Source organism: Mirounga leonina, unplaced genomic scaffold (assembly GCF_011800145.1).
Source record: "Mirounga leonina isolate KUSES-001 unplaced genomic scaffold, KU_Mleo_1.0 Mir_125, whole genome shotgun sequence".
Taxonomy (NCBI): Eukaryota; Metazoa; Chordata; class Mammalia; order Carnivora; family Phocidae; genus Mirounga; species Mirounga leonina.
This window is the reverse complement of record NW_023270305.1, coordinates 32,203,302-32,218,281: the sequence shown is the minus strand read 5'-3', so window position 1 is coordinate 32,218,281 and position 14,980 is coordinate 32,203,302. Positions and strand designations below refer to the sequence as shown.

General features: G+C 51.9%; 1 protein-coding gene across 3 annotated transcripts in view; it reads right to left on the bottom strand.

Annotated features, from left to right (window-relative positions):
- The window catches only part of CAPG (capping actin protein, gelsolin like), a 29,159-nt gene that overhangs the window by 13,227 nt on the left and 952 nt on the right, over nt 1–14,980 (bottom strand). The window contains exon 2 of one of the 3 annotated variants that reach the window (XM_035001174.1): nt 10,293–10,452. The gene's annotated coding sequence lies outside the window, so the exon portion shown is untranslated. Of the gene's footprint in view, nt 1–572; nt 662–955; nt 974–10,292; nt 10,453–14,980 lie in introns of those variants that run through there. The other 2 variants (XM_035001175.1, XM_035001173.1) reach the window with 2 other exon arrangements.

Sequence of the window (14,980 nt, the reverse complement as noted above, 5' to 3'; positions counted from 1 at the left end):
AGGTGCTCAGAGGGTGCGTCGGATACACAGGACTTGTGCTGCGATTCCTGGAGCAGTTGGAGCCCGAGAGAGAGAGAGAGAGAGAGAGAGAGAGAGGGAGAGAGAGAGAGAGAGAGAGAGATTTCACAGGCTGGGACAGGTTGCAGCAGGCCCGGAGGCAGAAAGCAGAGGCTGGGGAATCCAGTGAGACCGTCATGGGGCCCCGGGTGGGGGAGGATGCACACGGGGCTGGCCGGACTTCGGAAGGAACCTGCCTTTGAAGACAGCCTGGGGGACCTCCTCCACCCTCCCTTCCCTCCTCCTTCCCTTCCCCTACCCCAAGCCCAGGACCAGACCTTCAGCTGAGGTCTCGTTGGATCTGCAAAATAATGGGCTGTGCTAGGTTGAGTTCAAATGCTGTCCCCTCCCCCAACCACTGCAGCCCACGCGTCTACAATCACTCCAGTCCAGTCTTTGGGATGGGCAGCCTCACATCTGTCAGGAGGTCCGCACCACCTCTCCCGCCAGCCAGGACACGCCTGACCCAGGAGTCCCCGGGGCCGACGCTCCCTCAGCCACCCTGCCACTTTCACCTTTCCGCAGCTCTCCTTCCTCGCCCTTCTGCTTTTCAGGTTCTTCCTCCCAGCCCGCCGCACCCAGCCTCTCACTTCCCCAGGTCCCGGCCCGGGCTGCCCCGCCCACCTGCCCCGCCGGGCTCCGCCCCCGCCCCCGCGGAGCCTGGTCCCCTCCCGCTCCGGGGGACAGTGCTGAGAGGCCGGCCGGCCTCGATGGAGGAGGGCGAGCACCGGCGGCCAGCAGGGGATGCCGCCGGCCTGGCTCCTCGCGGGCACCCCCCGGGGGCTGAGGTCCACCCCGGCTCCGGGCCTCCCCATAGTGGCCTCAGCTGGCTGCTGGCCAGGGTCGCCTCTGAGTCTGGGACCTGCGAGGAGAGCCCCAGGAAAGCCACCACACTCACCAGCACTGGGCGGCCGTGTCTGCCAGCCCCAGCCTCAGCTGGGTTAGTCATATTTCCTGGGTGGGGTCACTGCCTCTGCAGTGACTTTTTCCTCCTCCCCCAGACTTGTCTTTCTCCTTGCCCTGAATGCATACATTTGATTTTTTTTTTTTTTAAGCTCACTAATGAGGGAGTGTCTGGGGTCTGGAAAACATTCTTTGCTGTGTCCTGCATTCCAAATGCCTCTGGAGTCTACCCTGGCTGATCTCCTCCTTCACTAGATGTTTACTGACACACAGTCTTGGCCCTGGGTGCTCTGAGGGACAGCAATAAAAGGAAGAGTTGTTCAGGGCGCCTGGCTGGCTCAGTGGGTAGAGCATGAGACTCATGATCTTGGGGCTGTGAGTTTGAGCCCCACATGGGTGTAGAGCCTACTTAAAAAAAAAAAAAAAGTGGTTCTGGCTCAGCCCAGGGGCCATCTTGCCTACGTCACATCACAGGACCCTAGAACTAGTGTGGCCAACTTGCTTGCACACTTTCTAGAGGAGGATGCTGAGGCCCTGCGAGCACAAGAGGCTAGCCCACGGTCCTGTGCGAGGTCACACAAGAATGGGAGGCAGAGGCCGAGTAAGGGAAGCTTCCACTTCTTTCTGAATCCATGCAGAGGGATGCACAGTCTGTGTGTGCTCCAGGAGAAAGTGAGCCCCCAGTTACTCAGCCACACGTGCGGCTCCTCTGCCCAGGACTCTGGCCTGCCTGTTCTGAACACAGGCCTGCCCTGGCCCAGGGCTGGTCAACAGGCTAATTAAAGATAAGATTCAGCCTTTAGGGTCAAGGCTCCACCCAGGAGATGGCAATTTGGACAGTAGAACTAAGTCAATCCATGTGTTAAAATTTCTGGACCAGGGGCACCTGGGTGGCTCAGTCGTTAAGCATCTGCCTTCGGCTCAGGTCATGATCCCAGGGTCCTGCGATCCAGCCCCACATCGGGCTCCCTGTTCGGTGGGAAGCCTGCTTCTCCTTCTCCCACTCCCCCTGCTTGTGTTCCTGCTCTCACTATCTCTCTGTCAAATAAATAGATAAAATCTTAAAAATAAAAAATTTCTGGACCAGAGCAAGATGGTAAATTCTCTTTGGAGAAGGCAGACTAGCTGGCATCTGAGTGTCTCCATGGTCAAACTGCTGGCCTTAAACACAGGGTAATCTGGGTTGTAATACCAGCAAGAGCCTAGTCCCCCACAAGAACCAGAGGCTGGGCAGATAACCTGGCAGAGTGAAAAGAGTTGAATAGTTTGACTACTGACTCACTGTGTTTAATCTGGAGCCTCACCAGGCCCAATCTGTAAAATGGGCAGAAAGGTAAAGGTGAAGATTAAATGAGATCATAAAATTAACAAATAGATGCTTAATAAACCTAGACTTATTTTTCTTCCCAACAAAGGAATTTACTAGGGGACCCCAGTACCTATGCTGGGCACCTCAGGAAGTAATGGCCCTGCCCCCTCCAACCATGAGCTGGCAGGGGGATGGGAAGTTACACCACACCACACCGCCTCTTGTCCCTCACCCGGTACTCCCACCCTAGCAAGGTTTCCCGACTCTAGTCTGCCCCCGTGCATAACTGGGGTTGACTCTTAGGTTCTGGACTGACTCTGTGCATTACCGAGGACACAGGATGAATGGGAGTCCCTGCTCTCCACACTTGAGCCTCACTTGGCGAAACGTGGCCCCAACACCACAAAAATAAAAAGAGGTTTGCGAATTAACAGCGAAACAAAAGAGCAGGTCACTCAGCCTGGGAATCCCAAGCGCCTTGGCACTCAATACGCGCTAAAAACATTATCTCGTAACCAGACTCTAAAACTTGTTTGTTGTTGTTGTTGTTTCGGCTGGTTTGTTTTTCAACCAGACCCACATTTCTCCTCTCCCTCCAGGCTCCCCCAGCAGGAATGCTCGGTTTGTCACAGATGGAGTAAAATAAAGCATTTCTTGAGCAAGGATCCGCCCTCTCCCGCCCCTCCTCTCCGGAAGCGGGGAGACACGACAAGGCAAGCGGGTGTGCCCCAAAGAGAGGGGGAGCGAGCGCCCCGAGGAGGCGCCCCGGGCCAGCTGAGCCCCTTCGCCCCCTACAGGGGAGCGGGGCGCCGGACGGTCAGACCCCAGAGCGCTGCTTGCCTGCCAGCGCCTCGCCGGGCGCCTCGGACGGCGGCCTCCGGGGAGTCAGAGGGAGGCGCGCGGGCGGCCGGAGCCGGCTGGGGGCGCTGCTGAGCCCCCCTCGCCCCTGACCCTGCCCGGGGGCCCGGGACGCGCACGCGGACCGAGAATTGAGGCGGGTATTAGGGGGGCTAACGACAGCCCAGCAGCGCGGGGAAACGTCGCCAGGGATGGCGGTGTCCACAGCCCAATCGACGGACAGGTCCTCGGCCTCGGTCGAGCTCCGACAGCTGCTGTCTGTGCCTCGAGGGCCTGCTATGTTCTCAGTGCTCTGCACACGATGTGGTTCTGTCCTCAGACTTACTACCCCCATGATTATCTTCATGGACGGAGAAGAGTCAGGGAGGCTCAGAGGGGGTGACTGGTCCAGGGTCACACTCCCAGTTCAGCCACAGAACCAGGATCCTAGCCCAGGCTGATCTGGCTTCAAAGCTGGTGCTAGACCTGTGATATCTCTCCCCTTTCTCTCTACTCAGAGGAAAACAGGCCAGCCAGCGTATGCACCAGCCAGCCAGGCCCTCCAGGAAGTGAGTCAGACAGCACATGGGCCACACTGCCACCTTGGATCTTCAGTGGAGAGTCATGAGCCGCAGGCAAACCCCCAAAGATGTCAGCTGACAAAAGGCATTGCGATCAGGGTATGGACCTGGCCTCCCGACACAGTAGTAATGGGACACTGTTCTCCTTTCTTGGAAAGCAGCTTTAAAATTTCCAACTAGGGACGCCGGGATGGCTCAGCTGGTTGAGTGTCTGACTCTCGGTTTCAGCTCAGGTCATGATCTCATGGGTCTTAGAATCGAGCCCTGTGCTCTCTCTCTCTCTCAAATGAATAATAAATCTAAAAATAAAAAAACAAAAACAAGAACTTCCAACTAGCTTATGGGTGCCTGACTAGCTCAGTCAGTAGAGCTTGGGACTCTTGATCTCCTGGTCATGAGTTTGAGTCCCATGTTGGGGGTCGAGTTTATTTTAAAAATTAATAAATAAAATTTATTAAAAAAAATTATTTTAGGGGCATCTGGGTGGCTCAGTCGGTTAAGCGTCTGCCTTTGGCTCAGGTCAGGTCCTGGGAGGGAGCCCCTGTTCAGCAGGGAGTCTGCTTCTCCCTCTCCCTCTGCCCTTCCCCCCACTCATGCACGCTCTCTCTTGCTCTCTCTCAGATGAATAAATAAGGATTTTATTTATTTATCTGAAAGAGAGAGAAAGAGAGCACAAGTAGGGGGAGGGGCAGAGGAAGAGGGAGAGAAAATCCCAAGCGGACCCCACACTGAGCATACCCGACATGGGGCTCAATCCCAGGACACCGAGATCATGACCTGAGCTGAAACCAAGAGTTAGATGCTCAACTGACTGAGCCACTCAGTGGCCCCAGTAAAATTTATTTTTAAAAAAATATTCCAACAAGCTTGAATTTCTTTTTTTTTTTTTTTTAAAGATTTTATTTATTTATTTATTTGACAGAGAGACACACAGGGAGAGAGGGAACACAAGCAGAGGGAGTGGGAGAGGGAGAAGCAGGCCTCCCACAGAGCAGGGAGCCGGATGCAGGGATCGATCCCAGGACCCTGAGATCATGACCTGAGCCGAAGGCAGATGCTTAACCATCTGAGCCACCCAGGCGCCCGAAAATTTATTTTTAAAAAAATATTCCAACAAGCTTGAATTTCTTTTTCTTTTTTTTTTTTAAAGATTTTATTTATTTATTTATTTGACAGAGAGACACACAGGGAGAGAGGGAACACAAGCAGAGGGAGGGAACACAAGCAGGGGGGGTGGGAGAGGGAGAAGCAGGCCTCCCACAGAACAGGGAGCCGGACGCAGGGCTCGATCCCAGGACCCTGGGATCACAACCTGAGCCGAAGGCAGACGCTTAATGACTGAGCCACCCAGGCGCCCCACAAGCTTGAATTTCTGAGGCCTATGATGGGGCTTGGGGTAAGGGAAGTAGTTCAAAGTCTGGTTCTACCCCTTTCTGTCTGGACCATGCTAGGCAACCACACTTCACTGAGCAGTGCTTAGAAACCACCCTCCACCTGTCCACCCTCCTCTGGCCAACTGCTCACCCTGCAGACTCAGTTGAAATATCCATCTCCTGAAACATGCAGCGATCCCTGCCTCCCTCCTCTGTAGTCCCCAGGTGCTCTGGGCATCAAGGCTACTAGGCCATCTGGGTCTACAGCCTCCATGGGAAAACTTTTCAACCACACCCCACAAAGGAAGGTGGAATTGTACCCGTGGGTAACCTAGTTTGCCTCTCTGGCCCACTTCCCAACAGTTGTGCCCTCCAACGCCCGGCTAGACATAGTCTTCCCAGAGCATTCCCATTTTCTACATTTTTAGGTAAAATTTACAGTGAAATGCACAAAGCATAAGCATAATGAGTTTTGGCATTTGCAAACACCCATGTAAACTTATATCCTACCAAGATATAAAACACGTCCACCCCCCTGGAAAGTTCCCTTGTCATCACTTTTTATCATCTGCTACACGTGTGCCTCTCCCACCACACTTTTGGCTCCTCCAGCCAGGAGCTACATCAGGTTATCCTTGTGAAATGAAGAGTCCAAGGGCAGGCCATGCCAAGATGGGCCACCTTGGCATGAAGGTCATATTGAGTTAAAAAGCAACCAAAACCCAGCAAATTCAGGAAAAGCTCTTTACCCCCTTCCCCTACCAAATGCCTAAAAGAATTTAAGTAGAGGAGCTGCTCCAGGAAGACAGCTATCACCATCAACAGCTACATTATACTATGAACCAGGTATGGTAGCCTGGAAGGAACCTACCCCAGGCCCATCTGATCAAAGTCCTCTCTGTCCCATTGTTTCTGAGTGGCCTAGAAAACATTTGTCGACCAAACATTTACTCTTGTTCATCCTCCTGTGAGTTGCATTCTTTCCCTTTGAAGTCCCAGAACCCTACCCCCTTCTCCTTAATTCAGAATGACAACTGGATCTCATTTTGCCTGACTGTCTCTGGAATTTCCACATCTATGTGGGTTCCCATATGTACGCTATTAAATTTGATTTTCTCCTGTTAATCTGTCTCACATCAACTTGATTCTTAGTCCAGCTGGAAGGACCTTGAAGAGAACAAGAAATACCTGCTCCCCACAGACGCCAGCACCCAGCAGAGCACCTAGCAGGTAACAGACACTCAAAAAACATTTTTTTAAACTAGATTTTTACTCTGATTAGCAGATTAGAGAGCAAAATCCCCACATTCTAGTGCGTCCCCAAGGTACTTTGTCACCTTGGGAAAGTCACTTAAACCTTTTGAGCCACAGGTTCCTCACCTGTGAAGGGAGGACAATAACCCAGTCATCCTACCTTGGGGAATTGTGGGCATCCAATGAGATGACCCGTGGGAAGCTCTTTGAAAAAAATAAAGGCCTGGACACATGCAAGGTGCTATTACCATTATTATTAATAAACCACTTCTAAGACAAACGTCTGTCTGGGGAAAAAAAAAACAACAGGAGAGAGAGGCATCCGACACTGACTTCTGGGTGTGGCTGCTTGGGCTCTGGCCAAGGTCTGGAGCCATCCAAGATGGCCAGCTCTCTGCTTCTGTGTCCATGGACCCAGGCTTATGAATTGATTTCCAGGGCTAAGGATTTCTTGAAATTGCAAAGGATTCTCCCTAATTGAGTTCCCAACCTGGCTTCTAACTACCCTGCCATATGGTTCTCTCTGAGTCTGTTTCCAATCTGTAAAATGCAGACAGCAGACAAGGAGTCCCTTCTGGGTCCTCTGACTCCAATCCAGAGGCACGGCTCAGGCTGAGCTGTTGTATTTCCTCAGCCTGGGAAGCTGGCAGGGATCTGTTGCAACACTTAAAAATTCCAACATCAAAATTCCCCAAAATATTCCTTTGAAGGCACTGACTCAGAATGCATCTAGCCTTTAAATTTGATCCGTAATGAATTTTTCTAGATCTTTTCAACCAGCTCTGAGGAATGGCCAGGGGTCTGGACTGCCATATTTTCTGAATAAAGCTGTTGGGTCCTCAGAGACATTCTGGGCAGACATGCTGGAGTTTCTTGGCAACCTCTGGGAAAGTGGGATTCGTCCAGTACGGCAAGAATGAGTGGGCCAGAAGGAGCTTCAGGGGAGCACTATGGTGACAAGAAGGGCACTGGGTGATCGGGGCAGGAGGAAGGGCTGGTTTATCCCCTCAAAGCCAGGGTCACACTGGATCCTCAACACCGCTGTAAGCTCATCATAAGAGCTAACAATCTTAAGGGCTGGCACTATATGCCATGTGCTGTCCTTTTTATGATTTTCTCCTTCAGTCCTCCCATTTATTTTCTAAAGTAGATCATTTCATTATCCCCCTTTTACAGATGAGGAAATGGAGACCAAATGAAGTCAAACCAAACTAAACCAAACAAACAAACAAACAAAAACTTGCTCCATGATCCCTTTAGTGAGTGGCAGAGGGTGGATTGGGAGCCTGGCGGCGGGGGGACCTCCCAACAGTCACAGCACACAGCCTCCTGAGGCAGGGCTGGGCTGAGTCAGGCGCCCCCTCCTCCCCACCAGGCCCTGCTCCTCCCTCCTTTCCCAGGGCCCACCCTACTCTCAGCATCAAATGCTAGTCCCAGCTGGGAGTCCTTTCACTTGCAACAAGTTACCTCTGTTCACCCTCCAGATACTTGGCTTTAAAGAAAAGAAGTTGTATTTCACAATAATTGTAGATTCACAAGAAGTTGCAAAAAACAGTATAGAGTACTGACACATGCTACAACCTGGATGAATTTTTAAAACATTATACTAAGTGAAAGAATCCCATCACAAAAGACCACGTATTATATGATTCCATGAGATGTCCAGAACAGGCAAATCGGTAGAAATAAATAGTAGATTAATGGTTGCTTAGGACTGGAGGAGATAAGGGGGTGTGGTTTAGGGGGTGGCTGCTAATACGTAGGAGTTTCCTTTTGTGGTGATGAAAATGTTCTAAAATTAGATTGTGGTAGGGGCACCTGGGTGGCTCAGTCCTTAAGCATCTATCGAGCCCTGCATCGTGCTCCCTGCTGGGCGGGAAGCCTGCTTCTCCCTCTCCCACTCCCCCTGCTTGTGTTCCCTCTCTCGCTTTGTCTCTCTCTGTCAAATAAATAAATAAAATCTTAAAAATATAAAAAATAAAATTAGATTGTGGTAATAGTTGCAGAAGTCTGTGGATTGTACACTCAATAAAGCAGTCAACGAACAAACACCCAAAGGGCTTTGTAACCTTTGAGCAGTAAGACCATCCTTGATTCATTTGCACCCCACTTAAAAAAAATATTATAGACAGGTCCCATGTCTCTACCACCCAGCTTCTCCTGATGGACACATCTAAGATAACTATAGTAAGTGTACGTTCCCTTTTAAAGTGAGGGTCCTGAAGGCCCAGAGCCTTTTCTCCAGTGTCTCAAGTTCAAATTCTGACGATGGTAACTCCTCACCCATGCCCTGGACTTTACAGTTTACAAAACACTCCCACCCCCAGATGGTAACTATACTTAATGATAACGATACTTATGGTGGTGTTCCCTAATATATGTAATTGTCACTATGTTGTACACCTGAGACTAATATAATATTGTATGTCACCTATATTTCAATTAAAAAAAACAACCCACCCCCCAAACCCTGTTTATGTAATCCTCAAAGCAAACCTGTGGACTAGGATTGCCCCATTTCTTGGTTTTCTTCCTCAGGAGAAACTTCCTTCCTCCCTGAGGGCGGGTCTGTAGGGTTGCCAAATTTGGCAAATAAAATCTTATCTGTCAACCCTATGGGGTGGTCAGCTCTAATGTGCTCAGCCAGTCCTGGGCGAGCTTGTTCATCATTTTGAGACAGCATTGATCACAGATTCTTAAGAACTGAAAGGGCCCTGGACCCTCCCCTTGCCCACCATGGCCCACAGGCCTGGGCTGGGCTTCCCAGGCCAAGCCCTCATTCTGGCCTTTCCTCTCTCACGTTCACACTCGGGCCTGACTCGGCCTGACACCAGGGCAGACCGCAGCCTGAGCAAGCAGTTCTTTCTGCCTCAGTTTGCCCATCTAGAGGCTGGTCTTGCAGGTGCCGCTGAGGCGGTGGGCCGGCTGCAAAAAGGTCCACAGGGAGCCTGGCCGGAGCTGCGAGTCCCGGGCCAAGTCCACTGTCCAGATCCAGGCCAAAGAGGAATAGGATGGCACTACGACACCTACCCCCCTACCCCCCTCCCACCCCCGGCCCTAACCAGGACCGAACCCCAGCCCGAACTACAAGTCCCGGTAGGACTGGGCCACGGGGCGGGGCCTCGGGAGCTGAGGCCTGCGACCTCAATGCCAACCCCAGATCCAGTGGGCCCGCGGGCATGAGGTCACGAGGACCGCGACGCCACAGCTGACCTCGGGACACACAGACCCACCCACGCCAAGCCGTGCTAGCCCCGCCCCCCAGGAACTACAAATCCCAGCATGCAGTGGGCTGCGGGGCGGGGCCTCAGGGACGCGGCCGCTCAGGACCGGAAGAGTGACCGGCGCGGTGGGATCCGCATCGCGGAATGGGGGCTTCCCTGCTACAGAGAAGAGGGTCTTCTCTCCCCGCCAGCCGGGCTCCTCGCCCCTGCACACACTGCTCGGCCGTAGGGCCGCGGGTCCGAGCCCTGCCTCTCCGCTGACCGGAGCCCTGGCCCGCCCTTCCCGCGAGCCTGGGCTGCTGGGGAAAGGGGATGGTGGGTGGGGGCTTGGCCCCTCCGCGGTAGAGGGATGCAGAGTGCGTCTCCCTGACTGCTCCTCCCGCGCCTGGAGCGAACTCCCTTTCCCAAGAGGTGGGGAGCAGCCTGGACCCTGAGGCGGGACTGAGCCTGTTAGGGTCTTTGTATGGCCTGCAGGTCTCCTGGAGAGGCTCGGGGAAGGCCTGGGTTCTCCGGCTCCTGGGATATGTGTCCCCGTTCGGGCCGCGGTGTCGAACCGCTTTCAGTGCCCTGCGCCCAGGCATCAGCTTTACATGACAGACCCTGATAAAGCTGAGAGGCTGCCAGGAAGTTAGAAGCAGGGCATTCTCATTTAGTATGCGCTCTCTCTGCTCACAGTTCAGGGTCAAGCGCCAGACTCTTGTCCTAACTTTCAGGTTACCCAAGGATCCTCTGAGGCGTTACAGAAGAGACTTACCCAGGCCCTTCAGCACAAGTCAGGAACTCAGTCCAGTCTGCTGAGTGGGATGAGCTGTGCGGAGGCCGCACTTCATCCACCCTCCAGGACCAGGACAGTCTCTCTCCAGAGGCCTCTTCTCAGCTGGTTTCTGGCTCCCAAGTGGGGATTCAGGTTACACCTGTATCGGGAGCAGTGACACCACAGTGGCCAGCAACATATTGGACTTCCTGTCTCCAACCCTATTTTCAGCTTCTACACTTTCTGATCTGATCATGTACTGCTGTGTCCCTGATCATCAAGGTTGATAGGAAAATACCTAGTTTATGAAGGTATAGTCATGACCCTGTAATGTCAGTGAGATTTTATTCTTCTGTAGTTAGCTCGAGACCAGTATTTCCTAGAAATATTCCATTTATTTTTGGAACAATTAGAAACAACTTCAGAAATGATATTCAAAGTAGGTCGCCTACGTTCCCTTGGTAGCAGGAGTGGGGGTCATATTAACTAGTCAGGTGGTCTTTAAGCATACCCATTTCTGTCTGGGAAGTTCTCAAAGGCTTGGTTTTCCAAGTACTTTTGTTGAGACAACCGGTCTTTTGTTGACTAGTCCTCTGCCCCAAGACGAGAGATAGATACCATAGAAACTTGGAGACAGCCTTGCCCCAGGCCCTGGAATCTTAAATAAGAGCCCATTCTCTCCTGTAACAGCGACTTCTGCATTCCAGGGCTGAGCACCAGACTCTTGAATCAATTAGAGCCTGTGTCACTTGCCTGGGAAATGCCAAGAGCCATTTAATGCCTATCCCTGCTTCCTGAAGATCCAGCTGACAGGATGCAGGTAAAGTCACAAGGCAGTGTTAATTAGGTCATTACGGGGAACATGGCTAAGGGTAAGGTGCACCAAAAGTTGGGCTCTTTCCCCTTCAGGGCCATGGGAGAGACTCGGGACCATACATATTGTATACAGGACAGTCCCTGTGCCCACACTGGTTACACATCCCAGTGCAACTGCAAGATTCTCATTTTGATGGAGTTATCCTTGGCACATGAATGTTTTATTTATTTTTTTTTAAGATTTTATTTATTTGACAGAGACACAGCGAGAGAGGGAACACAAGCAGGGGGAGTGGGAGAGGGAGAAGCAGGCTTCCCACGGAGCAGGGAGTCCGATGCGGGGCTCGACCCCAGGACCCCGGGATCATGACCTGAGCCGAAGGCAGACGCTTAACCGACTGAGCCACCCAGGTGAATGTTTTAAATAAAAGTTTGTTAAAACCATCATTTAAAATCAAAACAGAGGGGCACCTGGCTGGCTCAGTTAGTAGAGCATGTGATCTTGATCTCGCGGTTGTAGGTTCCAGCCCAGCGTTGGGTGTAGAGATGACTTAAAAATAAAATCTTAAAAAAAAAATCATAAACAGGGGCGCCTGGGTGGCTCAGTCGTTAAGCGTCTGCCTTCCGCTCAGGTCATGATCCCGGGGTCCTGGGATCGAGCCCCGCATCCGGCTCCCTGCTCTGTGGGAAGCCTGCTTCTCCCTCTCCCACTCCCCCTGCTTGTGTTTCTTCTCTCGCTGTGTGTCTCTCTCCGTCAAATAAATAAATAAAATCTTTTTTAAAAAATCATAAACACTCGTTTTTTTATTTTATGTTAATCACCATGCATCACATCATTAGTTTTTGATGTAGTGTTCCATGATTCATTGTTTGCGTATAACACCCAGTACTCGTTTTAATAACACCTTCCATCTTATTTGTACATATTTTTAAAATCTTTCATTTGTATAGGACTTCACAAATTTCTGCCCGTTTTCAAAGCAAGGGCCTTGCATCAACAGCAGGTGGTAAACCTTTGTCGGTGGTCCTGCAGGCCACGCCCCTTCCTGTCGGCCTGTCCTGCACCTGAGGGCAGGCAGCCACGCTTCTCCTCACCACCAGGGGCCGCCCTTTCCCGTAGAACGACTGCTGTGGTCCCTGTAGCCGACCGGGTGGGGGTGAGGGGATGAGGGCTCTAGTCCTGTGTATAATACGATTAGATGGCCTTGGCCCAAGGCCCAGCATCCATCCCTGCCTGAGTCTCAAATTTTTCCGTTGGTAAAGGTGGGGAGGGTGATCTCGGGGCCCTCCACGCCCATCAAGGAAGGATGTGGGATGGTGACACATCCGTTAGCAGCAGTGCCTGGTCTCTCCCAAGGGGGAGGTAAAAGGCCTGGCCGGTTTTCCATCATCTCTCGGCTTACCAGTCAGTGAAAGGAAAGAGGAAGCCACGGGAATAGCAGATATCTGGCTCTCTGGCTCTGAGCTGAAGAGGGAAACCTAAGTTGGGCCATATTACATCCGTCCAGGGAGATGCGGGGTGGGGGAATGAGAGGGTGGAGCGCAGAGGTAGGGGGGGAATAGGTGCCTCCCCCACACACACACTCAGGAAGGTAAATGGAGGAAAGGACCCAGTACGGTAAGGGCACAGTCAGTCACAGGTGCCCAGAGAAGAGTCCTTGGTAGTCCATCTGCGTTTAGGGAAGGGAGTTGTTCGCAGATAAACAGGGAAAGGGCCTCAGGACACTGCTCAGTCTAGGCCTAGGGGTTGGTGTCCACGGGGCAGTAAAGGAACAAGCTATGGCCTTTCAGAAGAGAGACACCAGAGATGTTTGCAGAGACGCAAGCTTTTTTTTTTCTTTTTTAATTCTTATTTGTTGTCTCTCTTTGTAGAATGTAAGGCTCCAGCGGGCAGGGATTTTTTTCTGCCATTCTGTGCAGTATTTCCAGTGCCCAGGCCAATGCCTAGCATGTAGTAGGTGCTCACAGAGAGGCAGGCTTCAAGGGAGATTTGAATATGTAGCGACAACAAATATTTATTAAGAGCTGGCTAGGTGCCAGGCTGTGGGCTGGGCACTTGGAATTGGGCCCTGAACTGAACAGATGCAGTCGCTACCCATTTAGAGTGCTTCCGGTCAAGTGGGAGTCTGTAGTCTAGCTCTGAAGTAAACCTCTAGATTTAATGATGGTGGGAGCCCCAAGAGAGAATGTGTTGTGGGGAGAGACAGATGGCCCTGGTCTGGGACCCCTGCTGAGGGGTCATATAAGCTGTGGCCTGAAGGAAAAGGGAGGAAAGGGGCCGGAGTGTTGCAGCAGAAGAATGGCAGGTGTGCAGCCTCTAGAAAAGGAGCCCGTTTGGGGCTAGAAAGGGATGAAAGAAGCCATGTAACATAAGTGTTTGTAACCACCCTGCGCCCCACCCCCACCTTCCCCAGGCTTCCCGAATCCTGGGACACTTCCCGAGCTCTCTCCAGGTGCTCCTTCTAGAATCTGGGCAGGGGGCTGATGGATCAAGTTTAAAGGTAGCTAAAGAAGCTCTGGTAATCTGCAGAATCAGGCCCAGCTGGAGGGGAGAGGGCTGGTGTCTAGGGAAGGAGAATGTGCTTCCACCATCTGTGAAGAGAGTATTGCCCCTTGCAGAGCTGAGTAAAATGGATGGGGGGTGGGTTAAATTTTTTTAAAGTATTACATACGTAGAGAAGAGTCCTTTCTTCTTTTTTACTGTGTTTTGCTATACATGAAGAGCGCCCTCCCTCGGTTATATTCTCTAAGGACTCAGTAAAGATCTAAATTTCTTCCAACTGAAATGTCCTTAAGTCAACAGCGTGCAGAGGGGCAACACCCGTCCTGTTGTAACCTCAGAGAGAAGGTGAGTGTGAGTCCGTGCGGGAAAATGGAGGGGCTGGGGCGGGAGAAGCAGATAGGGGCCTGACCTTACAAGGCAACAAGAAGCATTTGGCTCCTTCATTCAAGGAGCCGTGGGGAGTCACTCATGGGTCTTAGGCAGAGCTGTGACATGGCAAAATCTGCTATGAGTAAAGGCTCTGGAAGAGGGAAGGGCAGGGTGTGTGGGACAGAGGCGTGCCAGGGGCAGGCAGGGGCAGGGTGCTACCAGCTTGTGCTCTTCACCCTAGAGACCCATCAGCCGTCAGCCCCCACCCTAACCCTTGGAAAATCTGAGGGAAACTAGTGTTCTGGCCTCCAGAAAAAAACACAGAGACCTACTACACACCAAGCTTGGTCTCACCTCCATTTTCCCCCACGGACTCACTCCCCTTCTCTCTGAGGTTACAACAGGACGGGTGTTGCCCGTCTGCACCCTGTTGACTTAAGGACATTTCAGTTGGAAGAAATTTAGATCTTTACTGAGTCCTTAGAGAATATAACCGAGCGAGGGCACTCTTCATGTACAGCAAAACAGTAAAAAAGAAAAAAGGACTCTTCTCTTTGTTTTAGGGAGAGAGAGGGTGGGTCCCTGACCTTCGCTTTAACCCAACCACAGAGTTTGATTGGCCTCAGGCTCCACCTGCTCAGGTAAAAATATCTTAAGGACTCATTCTCCCTGACCCCTCACAGGACCTTGTTTATCACTTGCAGGTCTCCCCTCCCCAGCCCTGCATGTTCGGGCTGTCCCACGCCACAGTCTCACCTCTACCTGGTCTCGCCTTTCTAGGAGACACGCACATCTGGCCTCGCAGTTGGGCTTCTGCAGTTTCAACTCTAGAGTTCTTTTTTATTTTTTTTTTTAAGATTTTTATTTATTTATTTAACAGGTAGGGAGAGAGCACAAGCAGGCAGAGGGAGAGGGAGAAGCAGGCTCCCCGCTGAGCAGGGAGCCCGACGCGGGGCTTGAACCCAGGACCCTGGGATCATGACCTGAGCCGAAGGCAGAC